This window comes from Spermophilus citellus, assembly GCF_964194105.1.
Source record: "Spermophilus citellus genome assembly, chromosome: 1".
NCBI classification, from domain to species: domain Eukaryota; kingdom Metazoa; phylum Chordata; class Mammalia; order Rodentia; family Sciuridae; genus Spermophilus; species Spermophilus citellus.
Genome location: NC_138182.1, coordinates 280,855,470 through 280,879,183, shown reverse-complemented (window position 1 = coordinate 280,879,183; position 23,714 = coordinate 280,855,470). Strand labels below are relative to the sequence as shown.

At 42.3% G+C, this 23,714-nt stretch overlaps 1 protein-coding gene across 4 annotated transcripts in view; it reads right to left on the bottom strand.

Annotated features, from left to right (window-relative positions):
* Window positions 1–23,714, bottom strand: part of SEMA5A (semaphorin 5A) — a 492,204-nt gene that overhangs the window by 360,698 nt on the left and 107,792 nt on the right. For all 4 annotated transcript variants that reach the window (XR_014021130.1, XM_081286868.1, XM_081286870.1 and 1 more), the window contains exon 2: window positions 17,618–17,713. The gene's annotated coding sequence lies outside the window, so the exon portion shown is untranslated. The remainder of the gene's footprint in view (window positions 1–17,617; window positions 17,714–23,714) is intronic.

Genomic DNA, 23,714 nt, shown 5'->3' with positions numbered 1-23,714 from the left:
TGGGTTGGAGATGTTGCTCAATGGTTAAGCACCCCAGGGTTCAATCCCTAGTACCAAAATAAATAAGTAAATGAATAAATAAATAAATAAATAGTTATGGACACGACTTTTGACATCAGAACACACTCTTATTTGAATTGCCTAGTCATAACATTGCTCATAGTACTATGGGCTCTTTGAATTTTTCTTATAAATTTCTAAGGGTCTAAGAGTCTTTGTATATGAGATATTAACATGTCTATCATAAGCACTACAAATATTATGTGTGCTCTGATGCCTGACTTCCCATGTCATTGAACATGTTTTGTTTTTGTTTTTGTGACAAAATTGGTATGTGGTATCAATGTTTCTCTCTAATTTGGAGGAAAATAACAAAAAGGTTAATGATGGGAAGCAGACAACCAGAGAACTGGCTTCCTACCTTTTCTTTTAGGGTTTCCATTATCTAGCTCTGACAGCTTCCAAAATTTCGCAAATGATAAACTCATAGGCTTTTTGTTTAGGTGGCAAGAAAAAGAGATACATTTACCATCCCGCCTAATCTTCCCGAGCATCTTCCTGTACTGTTGTTATTGCCATTTCTATCTTGCTCAAATTTTATCTGACTATTGATGCTATGAACAATAAAGATGTTGCGTTATGGAGTTTCTAATCCCAAAACAGTGGCATAAAATTAATATTAAGGTAATGAAATCCCCTTTCCTCCCTAACTCCATGTGAAAGCATGAGTCAATTGTGAAATTACAACAGAGGCGAAACCAAACACAGATGGTTCATTTTCTGGGTATCACAGACAGCATGCAAGTAATTATCAAAAGCTCTGGCTAGTTGAGGGAGATTCCTCCTTTACATTTCACTGTCCTCAGCAAGCTCCAATCTATCCCAGACCTGACCACCACTATGCAGCAGAGAAGGGAAATGTGACTTTAAAATTCAGACTGAGTACCACTCCAGATGCTCATGATTGACTTCCAGTCCCCTCACTTACTTCAACATTGTAAAAGCTATGTACAGCAGAACCAAGGCAAACATGATTCTAAATGAAAAAAAATAAAAAAGAAAGAAACCATTCCCTCTAAAATCAGAAACAAGACGAGGAGACCCACTTTCATCACTTCTATTCAACACAGTCCTGTCAAAGCAACTAGGCAAAAGAAAAAAAAATAAAGGATACAAATAGGAAAAGAAAAGCTAAAACTATCTCTATTGGCCGATGGCATGATTCTATACTTAGAAGATGCAAAAAACTCCACCGGAAAACTTCTAAAACTCATAAATGAATTCAGCAAAGTAGCAGGACACAAAATTAAAACTCATAAATCAATTGCATTCCTATATTCCAATGATGAATCTTCTGAAAGAGAAATTAGGAAAACCGTCCCATTCATAACAAACTCAAAAATAATAAAATATTTGGGAGTCAATCTAACAAAAGAGGTGAAAGAACTCATGATGAAAACTACAGAAATAAATTGAGGAACATCTTAGAAGATGGAAAGATCTTCCATGTTGTTGGATAGGCAGAATTAATATTGTCAAAATGGCCCTGCTACCAAAAGCACTATGCAAATTCAATGTGATTCCCATCAAAATACCAATGACATTCTTCATTAAAATAGAAAAGGAAGGGCTAGGATTGTGGCTCAGTGGCAGAGAGCTTGCCTGTCACATGCGAGGCACTAGGTTTGTTCTCAGCACCACATAAAAATAAATAAACAAAATAAAGATATTGTGTCAATGCATAACTAAAAAATATTTTTAAAAAATAGAAAAGGCAGTCATGAAATTCGTTTGGCCCAGAATAGACAAAACAATTCTTAGGGAAAAAAAAAGTGAAACAGGAGGCAACACAATACGAGACTTTAAATTATACTACAGACCTACAGTAACAAAAACAGCATGGTATTGGCACCCAAACAAACATGAAAACCAGTGGAACAGAAGACTCAGAGAAAAACCCACAAAACAAGGACACCAAAAATATACAGTAGAGATAAGATAGACTCTTCAACAAATGATGCTGGGAAAACTGGAAATCCATGTGTAGTAGGATGAAATTTAGCCTCTTTCTCTCACCCTGAACAAAACTATTGCAAATGGTTTTCTTGAGATGTGGTTCTGGATCTAAAAAATTCAGAAAATTTTTAAATGGATTTTGGGGGATTATTTATAAACTAATTTCTCTAATGGCATTTTGCAAGTGAAATGATCCTCTGGGGGAAAAAAAGTATCCCTTAGTTATTTACTTTATTTCCTAGGCAACCTATCTATTTTTAATTGATACCTAATAATTGTACATATGAGGGGCTCCAGTGCCATCATTCAATTCATGTGTGCAATGTGTAATGACCAAATCATGGTAATTACTATTTCCATCTTCTTAAACACTTAGGAATTTTTCAGGTTGGAGTCTTAGTGTGTCACCCACATTCTCTTCCAGTCGTTTCCCAGTTTTAGATCTTACCTTCATACCTTTAATTTATTTTGAGTTGATTTTTGTAACTGGGAAGAGACATCACCTAGTTTTGTTATAGTTAAAGCTTTGTCCCAGGGTTTCATAAACTGACTTCCAGACCACTCACGTATCAATCAAGCCTTTATTGAATCAACCCTTTATTGAAGCACACCGGTGGCGGCTGATGAGAACATAAAGCTGTTCCCCTGATCAGCCCTGAACAATTGCAAGGGAGCTCCTTATAAGCCCGAAAACCGCAAAAGGGATGTTCAGTCAATGCAAGCCAGCCAGGTTACAGAAGTGGGACAGTACAGTCAAGGGAGGGAAGCCTAACCAATCACAGTTAGCCCAGTCACCCCAGTTACAGAAACAGAGCCCCGTTACCCTAGTTACAGAAACAATACCCCCATTAGGTAGTCCCGTGTTCTTAAAGGTTTCTATAGCAAAAGGAAAAGAACATCTTGCTCCAGTCATGACTCTTCTGCTTGGCATGGTTGTTTTACAGGATGAAGTCATAAAACAAAAGGGAGTCACATCTTCTCCTACTATCACAGTTTCATATTTTCTGCTTATAGACCTCAGTATTTCCCTTCTAGTTCTGTATAACATATATAATGAGTCACTGCAAACTTCAGCCACCTGACAGAGCTGGTGAACACTATGGTCTATTCCTCCTATCCCTGCATTTGGGCACCTGTCATCTAGCCCTGGCTATCTCACTATCCCCTACCCTAACTACCCTCTAATCATCATTTTTGTACTCTCTTCCTAGAGATGGAGTTTTCTAAGGTCCACATATGACTCAGAACAAGCAGTGTCCATCTTTCTGTGCCTGGCTAATGGCACTAAACCTGAAGTTCTTTAGTCACATCCATGTTGCCACAAATGAAAGGATTTCATTCTTCCTTATGGTGAATAATATTCTATTGTGTATTTTACTATATTTTCTTGACCCATTCGTCTGCCAATGAACACCTCAACTGATTCCGCACCTTGACTGTTGTGAGTAGCGTGGAAACAGCCATGAGTGTGGAGGCATCTCTTGGATGAGCTGACTATATCCTGAGGAGAGAGATGGTGACATAATACAGTGATTATATTTTTGGCTTTGGAGGAAACTCCACATGGTTCTCCATAACGGCTATACTAACTTACATTCCCATTAACAGTACACATCCTAGCCAGCAGTTACTTTTGCTTTTTGATGATGCCTATTCTGACCAGAGTGAAGTGATAAAATCGTGATTTTGAGTTCCCTGATGATTCATGATGCTAAGCACTTTTTTACACACACATGTCAGCCATTTCTGTATCATCTTTTGAGAAATGTGTACTCAGGTCATTGCTCCATTTTCAGACAGATTATTTGTGGGGGTTGGTGTCATGGAGTTTTTTTTTTTTTTTTTGAGTTCCTTAAATTAATCAATTGTCCAATGAATGCTAAGTAAATGTACTTTCCCACTTGATAGGTTGTCTCTTCCTTCTGTCAACTGTTTCCTTCCCTCTGCACAAGCCCCTGGTTTGACATATCCCCTTTGTCTACTTTGCTTTGGGTATTTTTGCTTTGGGGGTGTTATCCAAAACATCATTGTTTATACCAATGTCTTAGTGTTTCACCCATATTTCCTTCTAGTAGTTTCAGTTTTAGATCTTACATTTATATCTTTAATTCATGTTGAGTTGATTTTTGCAACTGGGGAGAGACATCATCTAGTTTCCTTTTTTCTGCATATAGACACCCAATATTTCCAGAAAAGTGCATTGAAGAAGCTGTTGATCACTGGGTGCTTTGGTCAGTTTTTTCACTGTTGTGACTAAGGACCTGACAAGAACAACTTTAGAGTAGGAAAAGTTTATTTAAGGGCTCATAGTTTCAGAGGTCTCAGGTCTCAGTCTATAGACAGCTAGATCCATTCCTCAGGGATCAAGGTGGGGCTAAACATCATGTTGAAAGAGTGTAGTGGAGGGAAGCAGCTCACATGATCATCAGGAAGCAGAGAGAGACTCCACTTGCCAGATACAAAGACATACCCCAAAGCCACACCCCCAATGACCCCCTCCTGCAGCCACACCCCACCTGCCTTCAGTTTCACTCAGTCAATCCCATCAGGAAATTAATTTACTGATTGGGTTACATGTTTCTTCTGAGCTTTGGGGAGAGACCTCACATCCAAACCATAATACTTGGCCTTACAAATTATCCATGTTCTTTCCCCAATGCCTTTAGTATGGATTCTGAAAGTTCACGAGCCCTTACTTCTCATTATAAAGGCCTATATTCTGCAGTAAAATACATCTGCCTCGGGGAATCTGAGCGGACAGTGCCAACCCTTATTTTCACTATGAGAAATGCGAGCCTTCAATTTCTTTACATTAATAGGCCAAATGCACTCCTCTTTGATAGAAAATCAAAATTCTACGCCACTGATAAAACTGTGGTGACACAGCTTCATAGGATTGATCCTCTTACAAGGTGTTAACAATGCAAGTGAGGTTAACTGAAATCCTTGCAAAAAATCAAACACTGAGTGTCTCTCTGTCCTACATTACTAAGTGCTGCATTATATTGACAGTGTGTCACAGAGCTGCTGACCCATCACAGCACAAATGTTCAGAGATTCACTGAGTCAATGAGTTATAGCTGCTGCCACACCTGATACCAGAACAGGAGCTGTATTGACAACAATCCTCAAGGGGCCTCTCCAACTCGGACACTTTCACTTCAAGGTGCCTTGCGGGGGGGGGGGGGGGGGGAGTATCATTATAGCAATATAAAAGCAGTGTGCATAACAAAAGAGTAGAGGAAATTTCTAATGTCAGAAAATAGCCATTTGGTGACAAGGAAAACTGGGAACATCATTAAAGCTCGCGTCTTAACTCATCCAGCGCCTCCCAAGACTCAATTGGAAGAGACTGCTCTTGAGAACAGTAGGGGCATGAACTGCAGATTAGCCGAGAAAAGCAAGATAAATGCTGAAAGGAACTCATATCAAATACTTCATTGGACAAGTCTGATCTCATTTCCTATAACAAGAATGACATTTTATGTCACAACAGTGGAGGATTTTGCTACTCAGATGTTGAATGAAATCTCTCAAGAGGAGAATTACCTTTGGGACTTCATGCCATTTTAAAGATCACTCCTGAAGGATCACAGCACTGCTATATCACATGAAACATAATCAAGAGCGTTCCCACAGACGTCAGCACCCCACTTCAGCATTCCACACCCCAGGCACCCTCTTCCTAAGCTCTCTCCTAGGTCAGGGTCAATACGGCAATGACCTCCAAATATGGACCTCTGATCATTCCCCGGTACCCCAGGCTGACATGGACGACGGCACACCCTTTCTCTATTTAGATGAGACATGAAAATGCTCATGGCCCTGAGAGAATTTTTGTATTTTATCTCCCCAAATCTCTAATTCCCCAAAGCTTCAGTGTCTTAGTACCTGGTTCACCATCCGTTCATTTGCTCAAATCCCAAACTGCACTTCACCCTTCATTTCTTCTCCCTTTTTTCCACACTAGTGCCACAGCCTCTGCCTCAAAAACTATTGAATCCACTTTCCTCCATCCTCAACAATGTGCCTTATCCAGTCACCTGTGAGAGGCTTCTAGCCCAAGAGTGACCAGGAAAGGGTCAGCAAATCTTGTGTCACTACTGCTTTCCCAGAGACTTGCCAAAGCCCTTCAAAAGCACTGAAGTTTCACGCCTGGGTCAAAGCCCTCTGCAATCTAGCGCTTGCCTCTCTCTGGTCCCAGTTCATACCACTGCGTCCTTCTTCGGTCCCCAAAGGCTGTTCCCTAAGGTGATCCAAAGTTGCCTCCTGTTCACTGTCACACAATTCCCTCTAAATTCTTTGTGTGGTACTCACCGAGGTGTGATACTTTTTTATTTTCTGTGAATATAGTTATTGTTATGGTCCAATCCTTCTGGCAAAAACTATGTTCCATGATGGCCAGGAGTCTCTCTGTGCTGAGTATCAGCATATCTCCCATGCCTAAAACAGACCCTCCCTTTCTGTGCATTTTCAAGGAAAGTGTTTTGTGGTCTACACAATAATGGAAACACGGTTTCCTGTCAGGCATCAACTGGGATGCCCAAAAGTCCTCGGTGACCCCCACATACAGGAACGGATGGGTCAGAGGTACTGTTCGTTTACACAGATGTTTGTCCATGAGGGATTTTTGTTTGAGATCAACCACCAATCATGTGTTTTCTACAAGAAAATTACACAATTACACATTAAGGGTGAGTTCCAACCCTCAAAATATTTGCTAGCTCAATGAAATAAAACCAAGATTCCTCTTGGAGAAACCTATAGCTGGTTTATTTTGCAATAATGTTTAAATAGGTGGATTTAATGGTTTCTAATTCTTTTCCACAATATCTTCCCACCGGAATTCCCTTGAGAGCCTTTGAAAAATAAAAGGAGTGAAATACATGCTGGTTTAAGGAGTCATATGTTATCCCTGAGCTCAACCCTTCTGGTGACCTTGGTGAGTTTCTTCACCTGACCCACTTTGGTTGATTCATCTATAAACTCAATTCTATTAGGATTAGCTCTGTATGATTGTTGGGAAGATGAAGCAATGTTTGTAGAATAGTTAGTTATGACAATACCTGGGATACAGAGAGTGCTCAAATAATATGAAACACTATTATAAATGATGGTTAAGTTATTGTCAATACTTTATAAAATGTTCCAAATTATGAAATCTTGGAAAATTCTTGTTAACTTTGTATCATCATTGCTACATTACAAAAGCCTAGAGTGACTTCCACTGGTGAATTTGTTCAAATTCTCCTTTGGAACCAAACACGGGTGATTGCTGCAATCAGGTGAAGATGACCCAGGAGAATCTACAGGCTGTTTTCCACAAGTGGGGAACTGGCATGGGTTTCAAAACAAAGAAGGATACCCCCAAACAACAACATCTTTGCAAACCATGCATGTTTGATTAGTAATATTAACTTAAGGTGTGTCAGACTGCTAAGGAATTGCCCCAGAAAACAATTCCTTGTACATACTCCTCCATAAAGACAGAGCTATCCAAGAAAACAAGAGTGAAAGTTAGAACACCCCTTACACACTAACACTATAATTACAAAACTGACTCAGCTGTCATAATGCACCTTTTTATTGCTGCTATTATGTTCCAGAAGGAACTTCTGAGACCTTATGTACATTTTTTAGAGCTAAATCCTGTAGAAAGTTATGGAAAAAATGAAATCAATCCAGAAATATGGCAGCAGAGTGACAAAGTTTATTGTACCAAACTGAGCTTAGAAAGAGAGAATTCAAAAAGAACGGAAGAGGAGGGAGGGAGGGAGGGAAGGAAGGGAAGGAAGGAGGGAGGGAGGGAGGGAGAGAAACATGGTGTTACTTGGGACAGCTACATACATATAGATATTTAACTGCAATCTAGTTATCCATCCACTGACCCAGCTGGGCTTGTCACGTCGCACCTGCAACAGGGCAGATCCTCTGACATATCAAGGCTGTTTCCTGGACATGAACTACATGTCCGATAACTACACTGCAAGCAATACAGCTTCAGGGCTCTGATCCTGCCCGTCCTGCTGTGTGTTCTGCTATTTTTATGTTTAATAAGATGTACTCCTTGAAGATGATACTAATGAAATTCTGCTGTGATGATAACCGTTGTCCACGTGTTCAACTTGGGAAATGTCAAATGCCAGGAAGGAACTGACATCTGATCCTATAGTACAGGAGAGGGGCACTTGGGATTTGGCTCATGTGTATCTTATATCTCGCCTTCCATTTCAGTCCTCTTGAAAACCCATAGGCAAACATTAAGGATCATCAAACTTTGGAAGGATCACAAAGATTCTGTCTTTGGTACCCTGGGAATAATGGTCACTGATGTTGGAAAACAGCAAATACTATCCAGAAGAGCAGAAAAGTGAGTGACTCACACTGAACAATCATGGACAGTCTGTAATAGCCACAGCAAATCTAAGTATTAAATTGTTTTAAAATCATGTCGTAAAGACCTTAAATCAAACTTAGCACAACCAGAAGACTAGACGGGCACATTTTCACCCAATCATAAGGACCATTAGAGAAGTAGTATTTTATGAAATTTCATTCCGAATCACTTCATTGAATAATATTTCTATATTCGGTGCTTATTATGTGCCAGAGCAGTGAGGAGATAAATGCGTAATCAAGCCAACCTTGCCATCTGAGGAATGAGGACATACATACGTGAACACTGCAGTTAATCCAACTATAAATTCCCACTGTATACACACACGCACACATGTGGAGACACAGAGCTGATGCAACTTGATCTGGTCAAGGAGAGGCAAGGGAAAGCTTGCTGGAAGAAGAGGACACAAGCTGAGAGTTGGAAAACCAGCAAGTATCCACCTGCTGGGCGACAGGGGAGATCATACCAAGTGTGATAAACTTTGGGGTAAAAAATAAGAACATGCAGGCAGGTTTATAGTTTCCCAGCTCTGTGCCCAAATTGAAAATCAGAGCTTTACTCACTCCCTTTGGAAAATTCCCAAAAACTCATCCATGATACATTCATCAATCTACCAATTCACATATTACAAAGGATAATTATCAACACTCCATCATATCTTATGTAGGCCCTTCTCTACACGTATGGATAAGCCAAAAGGGACCAAAATTTGCAAAAATCCATGCACCATGGAAAGCAGTATAGAGACTCCTCAGAAAACTTGGAATAAAATCACCATTTGACCCAGTTATCCCACTCCTTGGTATTATATGCAACACTTAAAATCAGCATACTACAGTGACACAAAAAAATCAATGTTTATAGCAGCTCAATTCACAATAGTTAAGCTATGGAACCAACCTAGATGCCCTTCAACAGATAAGTGGATTAAGAAAACATGGTATGTATACAAAATGGAATATCACTCAGTCAAAAAGAAGAATGAAATTATGGCGTTTGCAGGTAAATGGGTGGGACTGCTGAGTAAAATAAGCCAATTCCCTCAAAAAAACAAAGGCCAAATGTTTTCTCTGATCTGTTATTCTCTCTGCTTTATTAATGCTAACACACAACAAGGGGAGGGAGAGGAAAAAGACACTTTCAGTGTATTAGACAAAGGGGAATGAGGAGTGGGGGTGGGAGTGGGAAAGATAGTGGAATAAATCAAATATTATTATTACCTAACATGCATATATGATTACCCAACTGGTGTAATTCTAATTACGTACAACCAGACAAATGAGAAGTTATACTCCATTCATATATGATGTGTCAAAATGCATTCTACTGTCATGTGTAACTAATTAGAACAAATTTAAAAATCCCTATACCAGCAGAATATACATTGAAAGGAGAGCAGAAATCAGACAAAATAAACAAGCATAAGATCATGTGTCAGGTGGTGTGAAGTTCTTTGAGAAAAAGCAATAAAGCAGAGAAGGAAAACAGATATTAGGAGAATGGTCCCAATATTAACAATGTGTTCAGGACTATCTCCTGATGAGGTCATGGCTGAGTAAACCTGAATGGAAAAGAAAAAAATTCTTGGAGGTATTCAAGTACATATTAATTTGAGACATAAATAAGCTATCCAGATTGCAAGACCAAATAGGCAGTTAAATATACAATTTTGAAGCTTAAGAAATAGGTCCCGGCCAGAGATGGACATGTGGGAGTAGTCAGTATGTAGATGCTACTAAAGACACAAGATCAGGAGAGATCCCCAAATCGTGAGGATGGTGGGAAAAGATACAATGTCCTGCACTGAGCCCCACATGACTCCAGTGGGTGGACAGCAGGAAAGGAGTAGTGGAGGCTAAGACAGAATGGCCAGGGATATTAGGGTCAGACCAGGGAAATGCAGTGTCAGCAACTTAGTGAGACCCTACCGTAAAATAAATAAATAAATAAAGAGCGGGGGATAGGGCTCAGTGGGAAAGTGCCTCTGGGTTCAATCTCCAATACCAAAAAGTTAATACACCAAATAAATAAGCCATTGAGGAGGTGAGAAGGACGGATGGAGCAGTCACTGCTGATGGATAAGTCTGCGGTAATGACCTCCACCACTACACCTAGCAACTGGGCAGCGACCGTGACCTGATGAGGGGTCCGAGGAAAGGACTGGGGTCAGCATGGGTCCAGAGGAAGTGGAGAGACAGGAGCAGAGGACATCATGGAGGACACCAAAGTAGGCAAGGCCTTGGACAGAGCTTTTCTATAAAGAGAAGAAAAGTGTAGCTCCAGGGGGTGTCAGGGGTCCACGGGTCTGTTTTTTCTTAAGGTGTTAGTTGTTTCCATTCTTATTGGAAAAATACAGCAAAAGGGGGAAAGTGAAAACTACTAGACAAGAAAGAAAAGGAAGACTGCTCGTGTACTGTAGGACCAAGGGGAGGGGATGCAGCTTGGCCCAGCTCAGGTCATGGGCCCCGGCTGGAATGAATCAGAGAGGACACCATGGGGTGTGCTGATTGGCTAGCCTGGCAGGTGTCTCACCTTCCCACCACACCTGTAGAAAGGAAATTTCTGGCGATGGAAGGAGAAGAAAAGTTCTCAGTCATCTCAGGGCAGTCGCTCCAATCTGTGTTCTGAAGAAAACCTCTGAGCTGCGGTGCATGTCCTAGAGCCACCACTCATTCCTCAGTGTGGCCTGTAAGAGCCCTTCATTGTTCCCAGTCTGTTATATGAAAATACAGTGGGATTGGCTTCCCAGAATTTCCTGACCATCTTTCCAATCTTTGCTCTTTCTGCTTTGGTTTAACCAACAGAAGTCTGTTTTGGAAGCAAAAGTAAATGAAGCAAGGTGACTCTGATCCTCTGTGGCCTGGGAGTCTAAAAGGGACACAAACATAAGCCACATGAAAAGCTCCAGTGGATAAAGCATGAACTAATCAGATCTGCAGCCCTGCAGCTGGGAGACCTCTCCAATACTCGGATGTGCAGACAGTGCAGGAAAACCCTCAAGTCCTCTGAAATCCCAAGATCCAAACACAGGGTCAGTTTTAGGCCGTTGGGAACATTCTGCCAAAACGGATCCTACCCACAGGAGGCAGGGTCCTTCCATGCACATATAAATCTCCAAATCCAAGCAATTAACCCCATGCACATCTGCCTCTCTAATGGGTGTCTGAGAATAAACAGCTCACGAACTCCCAGCCTGACTTGAGCACGGAACCAATGACAGAAAATGGATTCGGGACGTGGCCACACATCTGTGATTCACAAATATTTATAGTAGTTGTAAAGCTGGTGACCTTCAGGATGATAGTATACTTGGCAGATGCTCTCCTAAACAAAAGAAGAAAAAGGCCGAACTCCCAAAGAGAGGAGAAGAGAGGGGGAGGCCAGCGCTCCCACGGTTCCACAAAGCACATTCCAGCGCACTCTAAGGAGGGTAATGGAAGCAGACAGTTCTCCTGCCAGTGAACCTTGGTAACACCCAGTGAAATGCATGTGACAAAGCAGATCACATCTGTATGGACCCTTGCAGATCACCTCGCAGAGATGATCCATCAGGCTGACTAGACAATAGGGCAGGAATAATAAGGGGTCGAGTCTACAGCTTTAGGATTCCTGACATTATTCACAATGACAGGCTAAATCTTTACCCCCAAATGTAGCCACTCAGCATGTAAAAACTGGCGATATACATTGTACCAATAACATACCCAGAAATGTATTGCAAATATCACAAAATTCTTGCTGGGGCAGAGACCCTAGAAAAAATATTGCCAGCAACTCTGTGAGCACATGTTTTTTTTTTTTTTTTTTTTTCATATTCAATCTCTTTGTCTCCAAAACTCAGTCTGGTTTGAAAATATCATTTACCTATTTTACCACGTCTGAATCTATATCCTCTCAATGTCCTTGTTTTGCAGCCAAGAAATGTAAATACCAAGAGAAGTGAAGACTGGGAGCTGTGGTCCATGGCCACGCTAATGTGCATCTCAGAAATAGAGATCTGGGTTCAATCTTTTGGAAATTATGAACTTATGGAACCATTTTTGCAAGCACATCATAAATTAATACCGTAGGTTAGTGCTCCAAACTCCTCAAGAGAGAACATCAACCTACCCATTGGAGCTCTGACAGCCTCTGGTGGGTCTTCTTCCTCCACATGAACATCAAAGGCAAACAGCAAGAGTTACCAAAGCATTGTTACAGGGACTTAATGATGTCCAACCTAATGGGTTAAGTTAACATAAGAACTACTAGATAGAATTGTTAAAGTACAGATAAAAGTTGTAGAACATCTCAAGATGCAGAAGTAACCTTGGCCTAATAGAGGAATTCATGAAAGAATTCTCCTTCTCTGGCTGTCCTAGGTCTCTCGTTATAGGATCAAGGTGCAGTTGGAAACTTCCCGATGGTATAAATGCTTTGGTTGCCTAAACATCCTCACTAAACTAAAATTAGGGATTGATTTTTGATAGTGAGGAAGAAGAGAGGCAGAACAAACCACCAAGGAGAATTTAAAACACAATGTCCACCTTGAAATAACTATTCCTACGTTAAAATGTTGAATATTTTTAATAAGATATAGGCAATTGTTTAAGTTTCTAACCACTGATTGAAATAATTATAGTGAAAAATTAATATCATTTAAAGAAACTTCTGTAAGAGTATAAAGTTAATAAGCAAATGAAATAGGAAAAAAATAACAAGAAAGAGTTAATGTCCTTAAAATCAAGTCCTAAAATCTGTGAGAAAAACATTGGGAATCAATAACTAAACAGTCTTAAAATATCAGCAAATGAGTCCCCAACACATGCTTATTTTCTGTCTCTATCCTTCTCAGAGTAAAGGCTAATTATCACTTGAAAAAAAAATAGATCAACCAAACACAATGAGTAAAGAACAAAACATATAAAAGGAATGAATACTGTCAAATTGACAAAATCATTAGTAATGTACTCAGGGAGAAGAAAGTTTCAACCAAACAAACTCTCTAACATTAGTAAAGTGTAAATCTATAACACTTTTATAAATCCACCTGGCAGTCTTATTAAAACCTGTTGGTTTTGAAGTAGTAAATCAACTGCAGATATTCTGACCTAATGAAATAACTTGCACTCAAAAGAAAGCTTTATGATAATAATTGCTCCTATTTATGAAGCATGTACTTTATGCACCAAATAGCCACTCTTTACAAGAGAAATGATACTCTGACACACAAAGAGCAAAGCAGTAATGTTGGAGCCCGGCATGTAAGGTGTTGACTACCTTACTTTGAATGCTCATGCTAGCAAAAGGGAAGCAGTAAACTATATTACAGTATCTTTGCATGGTGGAATATTATGTAATATTAAAAATGAGGTTTATTTACAATTTGCTATAATATGGGAAAGTGCACATGAAACCACAAGCAAAAAAGCATCATGCAGAATCCTACATAAAGAATACACTCCAAAAGGCTATATTAAAGGCCAGCAGTAGCTGTCCTTAGTGAGCACAAAAGTGGTGAGTTTGTTCACATTTTATCAGGCATGTTCACTATCTAAAATTTTCACTATTTTTTTGCAGTTAAAAATATGAAGAAAAGCATAAATGTTTTAATGCAGTGAATGTTCTTTATGGAAAATATGTACCCCTTCAACACCAGAGATAATCCCTATTTAAAGTTTGGTGTGTATTAATATATATTCTAGCAGATGTTAGTACATACACGGACTTATGCATAGAAATTATATGGAGTGTATTTTTTAAGATAAATGGAATTCTATTAAATATATTATTCTGCAATTTGCTTTTTGCAGTTAATAAGATACCATAGATAGCTTTCCATTACTTTTCTAATCAGAATTTTATTTTATATCATTACTATTAATGTGAAGAATACTTTTCTATTATGCATAGAAGAAGTATGTAGGAACCAGCAGCTCTGTGTGGAAAAGGCGTATTTCCAACAGTTCTGCTACATTAGGCCATGGGCTGGCTTTAGTTATTTGTTCTAAGAATGAATGAATGAACGGAAAACGCCCCTGCCTAAACTCTTGAAAGAAAATATAAATTAATTGCTCTTTCACTTTTTCTTTGCCCATTTTTTTAGATGGTAAAAAGTTACAATAGTCAAATACATCTTGAAGTATAAGAGTATCATTCTGTAAAGAAAAGAATAAGCAAAATACAAAACAAAACAAATCACACACACACACACACACACACACACACACACACACACACAGCGTTTGATGTATGGAACCAAGAGTGTCTCCAGGTCTTTTCATGATTTATACATGTAAATCTTATTCAAACTTGACTTATAGATATATTTCTTTGTTCTTAATAAAAGAGCAAAACTTGATACAAGAATATTTTGTTAAATATAATTATCAGAAGCTCAAGATAATGGTATTTCTTCTCTACATGTGTAAGTAGCAATATGCATAAAATGCAAAATAAAAATGTCCCATTTAAACACATTAAGAAGACCAAAGTGGGAAATGCCACCTGAACTTATTTTATAAATGAATTGCACTTTCTAGATCAACAAAACACATGAAGACAATAATGATCATCAGGCCCTAATTGGAGCACAGCTGGTCTAGGAGCCAGTACTCAGGCTGATACACTTGGAGCAAACAGACCATGTCAACCAAAGGAACCCCAAGGGCCCTTATTCCCAGGTGTAGGCTCTTGCAGTTTCAGTAGACTTCATTAAATGTTACTCGTGACTGAATCCCATGCATCTCAAGCTAAATTTTGTTAGGACTTACTAGCCAATGGTACATTTACATTCACTGCAAAACGGGATCTTAGAGCACCTCAAGGACTGCATAGATCAAAACTCAACAAACTGCAGCCTGCAGGCCACAACCAGCCTGCACTTATCTCTGCAAACAAAGTTTTGCAGAAGCACAGCCATGCTCATAAACTTACAGGGTGCCAGTGCTTTCCCTCTGCCAGGATGGCAGAGACAACTTGATGCAGGAGAGACCCTATGGTCTGCAGAGCCAGAAACACTTGCTATCTTAACCTTCTCAGAAAACATTTGCAATTCCTGCTTAGACTATTTGTAAAAGTGGTTGCTTGAACACTTTTCTTTAAGGACCTGAGTATTTCAGGTAAGGTAAAAAAAGAAATGAAGAGTGCCTGTCTGTCCTTATTCTAGGCAGGCATTCCTGAGCTGAGAGGCAGCACTGCTAGGGTCAGGAGTCAACGTTCAAATCCCAGCTCTGCCTGATAGTTGGGCTGTTCTCTTCTCTGGGCCTCAAAGTCCTCCTCTGTAAAGTGGAATCACCTCCCAGGGCTGTCATGGGAACTGGTCACATCTCACTCCACACGGGGCTGGTACACAGTGAGAACTTACATAACTAACACTCTTCCTATTATGGTGTGACACTGCGCATCCAAAACAAGCCAGGGCAGGCTCTATGTGGTCCCTGACATCCCCCGGGTTCTGTGGTTCTCTGTGGAGGAGATGAGGCCCTCAAATGCCAGATTATGTCCTAATTGAGACACCACAGGAAGCTGAATGTCAGCGAGCTGGAGAAAGTCACAAAATGTGAGTCCTCAATCTGTCCCTCTGTGATGTAGGACTAGCAGGACTTCGGTCAGCCTGATGGGGTGTAGCACATGTGGGTTAAGGGGATCAATGGTACAGCCATGCTGACCCCTCACATACTTTCTTTTGAAAAGCAATTTACCGAGGGCCTTTCTGGCCCTTTTCTGGCTTAAGTCAATAGGATGTTACATTCCTCTACAAACAACCTGTTGTCCTTAGGGCTGTTCTCTCAGGGCCAAGGAATGTAAGATTCCTCCTTGCCAATATGAACACAAGTTATCCTGAGTTTCATGACCTTTAAACAGATCAAAGATTCCAGGACTCAAGAAAACAGAATAATGAAAAGCAAAGCCTACAGAGTCTAAATTTGTAAAAATAAGCTGCAGTGAGAACTGTTCAGTGTGGACCAAAGTCGCTGATACTTGCCTTTAGATCTTCAGCATATCATCTTAACCTCGTCCTAAGAGAAAAGTCCTCCCCACCCCGCTGGGTTCCACTTGGTACCTGTGGGTAAAATCGTGCAGCAGGGATTTAAAAATCGGATGTGTTCCTGCTGTCAGTCAGGAGTTCAGAGGTGGGCCCAGGGTGGGACTCTCTCAAAAATTCCCTAAAACCCCCCAATAAAACTGGGCCACAAAGGGGACGCCATGTCACTTTCCTCTTTGAGACAGTTCATCTCTCCCTTGAGGGCACTGCCTTTTCTCTTCTCATAAACTTTGCTATACTTTTACTACAGTTCATGTCTTGCTTGGTATCTTCCTGGGCGAGAACCTAAGAGCTGAGAAACCCAAGCCACTAACAGGCTGGGAACTTCTCGGTGCCTCCAGGCCCAATCCTAAGACTCACATAACCACCTTTAGTACAGACAGAAACAGGAGCACAACTCCCGGAGCTGGGAGTCATCGACGACGCAGAGCAAGACGTGCATGTACTGGAAAGCAGGATGGGCCTGTCCGCAGTGGGATGGCAATTTAGGAGACAAACAAGTCAGCAACAGAGATGGCTCCTTCAAAATACAATAGACGCAATGAGACTCCGTGCCTTGCCCCTGCCCCACGGGTTCCTCCCTTACCTCCCTACCCCACAAGTCCTCCCATCCCTCCCGCTCTCCTCACTGAAAAGTCGGCACTGGGTATTGTAGGTAAAGAGGAGAACACCTGGGCTGAAGGCCGAGGACAGCCCCTGGGAGCTTGGCCATCTGAGCCCCACTTTGGAAGCTGAACAAACAGGACTGGTGGGTGGGTGTCGACCACTGGGACCTGGGGGCTGGTCTCTACACCACCAAGGTCAGAGGAATCAGGCCACTATGAGGGGGACCGACCAGGTGTCCGTGTATAGCAGGGAATTAAGATATGTGACAATGTCTGTACCACAGAATAAACCAGAGCACAGCAGCAACTGCAGCAGAGACAAACCTGCAACCTGGCAGCCAATCACACGGTGGGCCAGAAGATGCTGCGAGTCGCCAGCGCCTTGAAAGTTCTCTGCACAGTGGGGCCAGCCCCAAGCTGCTTTTCCTTCAACTTTCAGGAGGAATTCTCTTTCTGAAAGTGTGCTCATTCACGGCTATTTGTAACAGTAAAGATCAGTAAAGCTCATAAGCTATCACGGCATCTCAATCTCTAACACCTCTGGGTGTGCCATGTGGATGTCTTACTTACCAAGGAGAGAGAGGGCAGACGCCGTACGTCCTCAGTCATGAATCACTGAACGCCACAGCCACATGGGCACCCAAGCCCCGCTCTCACACACCAACGCTTCAAAAAAGAAAGAAAGATCAGTTGGCACCCTCTAAAAGACTCTGGATTCATTGGGTATCAATTCTAGAAAGTTCCATCGATGCCCTTAGAACCAGCACAAGCTACTATAGCAATGCAAAACCTAGAACACAGTGTCACATGATGGCTTGCTGATCACCGATGAGTGCCCCAAGTTACTATCACATGCACCCACGCGTTTCCTTCTTCAGAAAGGAGAAATCAACAACTTGATACCGTTCATCATAAGAGGACAAATGTCATGAAACCTCCAAAAGAACTTGCCCATGTTATGATGACTCTTTCATTTCATCTTTTGAAAGTAAAGTGTTTCCAGAAGAAGATGAAGGCAGGAGGTATGAAAGAAACTATGCCTGGATTTTAGTTTTACATTACTTATATATTAATTTGCCTGGTGCACTATTATGAGACTTTATAGGAAGAAGAATTATAAATCATACCAACAATTCACCTGATCAAAACCAATTAAACCTGGCGGATCTCCTCGGTTGAATTAATATATAAAAATCTGGGGAATTGAATATTGTAATGGAATGGAAAGACTATGGCAATTCCAGCCTCCCGCAGGATACATGCACCAAAAGTTGAAATGAGGGACTTCTCATTTATCATCCTTAAAGGACATGTGTCCATTATCAGTGAGGATACCTGCCACTTCCAACACTGCCCTTAGGGGGTTCATGCTTTTGTATCCGTGTTCATCCGGTTCCTTTCTCTCTCTTTACTCTTCTCAGCTGTGGCTTCTGTCTACTGCGCATGAGAAGCGCACTGATGTTGACCAGCCCCACCCACCCACTTAGGGAGCAGCTAAGAACAATGAAGACAAAGCGGAGGGCAGGCTTTCCAGAACATTCTGGCTGTTCTTCCAGACAACGAGTCCCACATGGTCCACTTCAGTAATGACCGAAAGGCCATCAGCCTACAGAAAATAACCTGAATTACAGCTGAAATTTTATGAAATATTCTATCTGCTGAACGCTGACTTGGAGGTCCTGGGGTTCAAAGCAGCGACACTGCATCTCCATGAGGCTTCCCCATCCAGAGAGTGCTTGGGTGAGTTCACGGGAAGCATGGGGGCGACCCAAGGCAGCGTCATCAGTGGGGCCTGCCACAGAGGCACCCAGCAGCCAGGTGTGCTCCGACAGTGCAGCCTCACCGACTCCAAGGTCCCAGTTGTGTCATTGAAAGCCCGTGACATCATCCTTTGGAAAAGACAAGGTGCAGATGCAAATGTTTGAGGCCAAATGAGAGGTCAGGGAGCTCTTCCCAAGTAAGGATGCACATTCAGTCCGGGAAAAATTCCTGAGAGCAGCCAATTTCTTCTTCACAACATCCCTAATGTCCCCTTTGGGTGTGGCCGAAAAGTATGTCAGTTAGGACTTCATTATTACACAGCATGTTTGGAGACATGAATCTCCTCTCAGGAGCCCTGAAATGTGTTTTATGACAATTATGACTAAAATTTCCCTGTATTTGTTTAGAACATAATCAAGATTTAAAGTAATACGTTTGGACCGAGCCAAAGACCTGGCTCTGTCCTGCCATGGTTACCTGGCAATGTCTGTGAGTTCCCACTTGTCAGAATGAAATTAAAAATAGGGCGGATGGGTTTCCTGTCCTCACCCAGTGAGGTCACAGAGGAGCTGGACACCTGAGACAGCTTGCAGAATACAGGCCATTCTCTGAAACAGCCAAGGAGACAAGGCCAAAAGCAACACTGAAAGATTCCCAGGAAGCAAAGAAAGCCAATACTCAGGAAGACAGATCCCTACTGAATCCAGGCAGGGACAGCCAGCCAGTCCCAATCTTCAGGTTTCAAAAGCCAGCCCCTTCCTTGAGAAATGCCACCTTGAGGGACCATGGTTTGAGGAAGTCACAACTGTCCCCAGAAGGTAAAGTCTAGGAAGTTGGTCCCAGCAGCAGGACTCAGGGCAGACACCCTACAGGGTTCTTACTGCGCCTGTGTCAACATCAAGAAGGACCGAGGGAGTTTACCATCAGGTGAGACAAGGCCACACAAGCAGCAGGTACACCTTCAGCCCTTGGCTGTGCAGGCACTGGCCGGTTACACCCACCCTCCATGCACACCCACAGATGCACAGGCGGCTGACTCAGGGCAGAAACCACAGTGCCGCCCTCGGATCTGAACTGAGCTGAAGGATGCAGGACAGTCCTCAGGTAGGACAGCACAGTGCACCTGTCTTCCCTCACTAGGGCCACCAGCATGCTGAACCATAAACCAGGGATCATGGACATTTCTTTTAGAAACTGAGAAGGATGTCAGAAGGTAAAGAAACTCCAAACCTTGGAGGCTCACCTCAACTGGAAGTGGGAATATTGTGAAGCAGGACATTTTTGTCTTTTTTTTTTTTTTTTTTTTTTTTTTTGGCAGGGGTTGGGGGCACTGTAGGCCAAGACAGATGGTTTACACTAGTGATGTGGACTTTGGTTAAGGCTTTGTGTCCTGCACGCTCAGCCTAACCTCTGGAGGAGACTGAGGTCAGCCATGCAGTCAATCAACATCTCTCTGGTCCATTCCCAATAAAACCCTGGACACCAAGGCCAGGGTGAGCTTCCCTGGTGGCTAAGACTCCAACTGTGTGGTCCTAGAGGAATAAAACCCTGTCCACAGGAGAGACTGGGGGAGGACAACTGGAAGCTCAAGCTGTCTCTCCTGGGCTCCACCGTATGTAGCTCTGCATTGCTGCTTCAGTGTCCTTCAACTGAGATTAACCATAACCATGAACCTAAGAGCTTTTCTAGGTTCTGTGAGTCCGTCTGGTGGCAATCTTGGGACCACCCAACTGGAAAAGGAAGGATCAAGGGCAAATGTAACATGTGTGAAAGAAGGCTGGGATAGTTTGCCTAGATGGAGATGAAATACACAGGGAAACAGAGTGTCAGCAGAGGCCTGGGACCCGAAAGTCTTGGGGAACAGAGGCATCGTTTGGAGAGACTGGTCAGAGGCTTCACTGCAAACACAGACGGGGGTCCACACATGGTTGGGGATGCAGTTTGGGGCCTGAAAATTAATGTTTGAAACTTGGAGCTCCAAATGGAATTTCACTTTGGAGATAGGTAGATAGATAGATAGATAGATACCCCCCTCTTCCCAGTTATATACCAGCTATCTAAAATAGATTTTTAGATATTTTAAATAAAAGAACTACAAATCATAGTCCATTTTTGCAAAACAGTAATCGTTCAGAAAATCAGGGTAGAAACCCAATGTACTAAATGAGGAAGAAGTTCCCTGGAAGTTTTCTGATAACATAAACACCGCAGGATCCAAATTTTCTATCTAGAAATTAAAATACAAACTGAGTAAAGGATGAGATTTTTGGTGGCCCCCAAGTGCAGTTCCACTGGTTTGGGGGCAGGGGCTACCAGAGAACCAGCACCCAGAGGTGAGTGGCAGATGGAGCAACCTCTTCACTCTGGCTGTGCACACTGCCCCCTTTCTGTCACTGTCCCCAACCTGGCTGCCCAGGGCTCCAAAAGGACACCTCTTCTTCTTAAAGGAGTGGACAGCACCTGGAGAAATTAACATGTTTAGGGTAAAAAGATGCTGTCATCAGAATTCCCCAGTTGTCAAGAAAAGAAAGGGAAGGGTTGGCAACAGAAAAAGAGGAGGAGACAAAGGACCGGGGGAGGACAGAGTAGACAGTGGAGAGAGGGAAGGAAAAGGAAGGACAGACAGGAGGGAAGGGGGGAAACGAGGCCAAGACCAGAAGTAGCCATCAGAGATACTCAGATTCCAAAATTTCATGACCTTTCTTTTTGAACATAAGTTGTCATTATAAAATACACTTTCATTGCTCATCTTTAAACTAAAATTTATTTTATGTCTTTGAAGTTTACAACATGATGTCATTTGGGGAATACACCAGGACAGTGAAAGGGAAGTAATGACTGTAACATCATCTCAGTTACTTTTCTTGGTGACAAAAACAGCCAAATTCTACTTATTTAACTAAAATGTAAAATATCATAGAATTTTATTGACTCAGTGTCCACACTGCCCATTAGCTCTGTCTTACTGAAATGCAGGCAGCCTGAACTCCAGTGAGAGGGAGCTGCCTCCACAGTCCTGAGCAAACGTCCCAGGGTTTCAGAGAACAGCGTGAGGCTGGAGATGGAGCTCAGTGGTAAAGCACATGCCTTGCGTGAGCAAGGCCCTGGGTTCAATTGGTCCGAGAAAAGAAATTGAAAGGGAAAAGCAAAGCACACATAAAGCTTGAGGTGAGAAAGAAAGCAGAGTGCCCGAGTCGTGGCTGCCCTGGGCTCCAAGGAATAACCGCCCATGTCCTCCTCTGGGCCAACACCAGCTAGCATCAGAGACTCATCCATAGAGTGTGTTCAACTGGATCTCTTGAATGTAAGGTTGCTGACCACTTTACACTCAAGACAGGGTCAAGACTCAAATGGAAAAGTCAGCGTTGTTTTAAAGACAGAGATTCCTTGATTTGTTCACAGCACAATCTTAACTTTGAACACTATTTAGCATGGGGATATTTAGAGGCTGAGAGCACAGTTAAGAGATGTGATGGATTTGCCATGGTGGAGTTTCTCCCTGTAATAGGTGCTCCTTCGCCTTTAGGCTGCCAGCACTGGCCACCACAGGGTCACTGTGTTACCCAGCCAAGCTCCACGCTGACAAACAGCATCTGGATGACACGGTGCTCTCACGAAAAACCACGTCTGTTCAAACAGTGGAGGATGCAGAAAGGCAGAGATGTCCCACAAACACATGATACAACAAAGTCACAGGACAAGGAGGCATTGAAAATCAAGTCTTGAGACTTGTGATAACAGGACGATTTTGTGGTTTTTTGTTTTGTTTTGTTTTGCCATTTCAGTACAGAATGAGGCCAAGAATGGCATGCCTGGGACCATAGGGATATGGCAGGTCTTTGCCCTCAAAGAGTTGGTCCTCAGGAATGCCTTCTCCCCAAATCAGAAATGATCTCAATAATTAGGTCAGTATGTAGGCTATTATGTTCTCCAGAAATAATTGATCAAGAACATTTAATAAAGAATCTGCTTGGTAATTATGCCTTTAAAAAAGACAAGCATCAGAGGATGGAGCTTCTCATCACTGATTCCCCAGACGTCTTGGGACAGGAGCAGGAGCACCTGAAACCCCACACCAAAGGCAACCAGGTCTCATGGGCAGCCAGTCCCCTTGTGAGGACTCGTGACCTCACACCAAGGTCTTTTGATGGTGCAGACGTCTAACTCTGAGACCAGCAAGGGAAAACCTACCTCCCTGAACAGAAGAGCAGGCCCTACTGAGAGTTGCACCCCAAGAGCAAGAGGCACAGGGAAAAGAAATGAACTTCCTACCTGGAGAACCCACAGCCAGGCCCAGCCTGAGACGGCTCTCTCCGTCAGATAGGAGTCACTGTGAAACGTGGTGGTTTACACATAATAAACACCTCCGAGACCCAGGAAGAAAGCAAGAGCAGAAACAGAGGATTTCTTTTCTCAGAGCATGGACTAATCCCAACCACACTGGGGAAGGAGCAATCCAATTGTTCCCCATTAGTCTTTGTGCAGATAACCCTGGTGAGTTCTTAAAGCTGGTAGTAATTGGAGACCCTGGAACCAGGACATTGCTGCAGAGACTAAAATAAAACTGGAGAAAAACACTCCCTAGACCATTGCTCCCAGTGGGCCCAAGAGGTGTATTCTGAGCTGCATGGGGGCTCAGCAAGGAAGCAGAGGCAAACAGCTCCCTTATGATGACAGCAAACAAGCTGTCAAAAGCTAGGCAGCTCCTCACAATGCACAGGCTCTAAAATTGACTCTCCAGGGACGCCAAGATTCAGAAGAGTGAACGCTTTCTTATTGCAGCCACTGGGCCAAATTTTCCAAGGGCGAGCTTGCTTTTCATGTAGGCAATCTCGAAAAGCTTACACAAGTGGTTAATTTACATGGGCAATTGGCCTCTCAGCTTTCATTTTGACAACTAAATTGA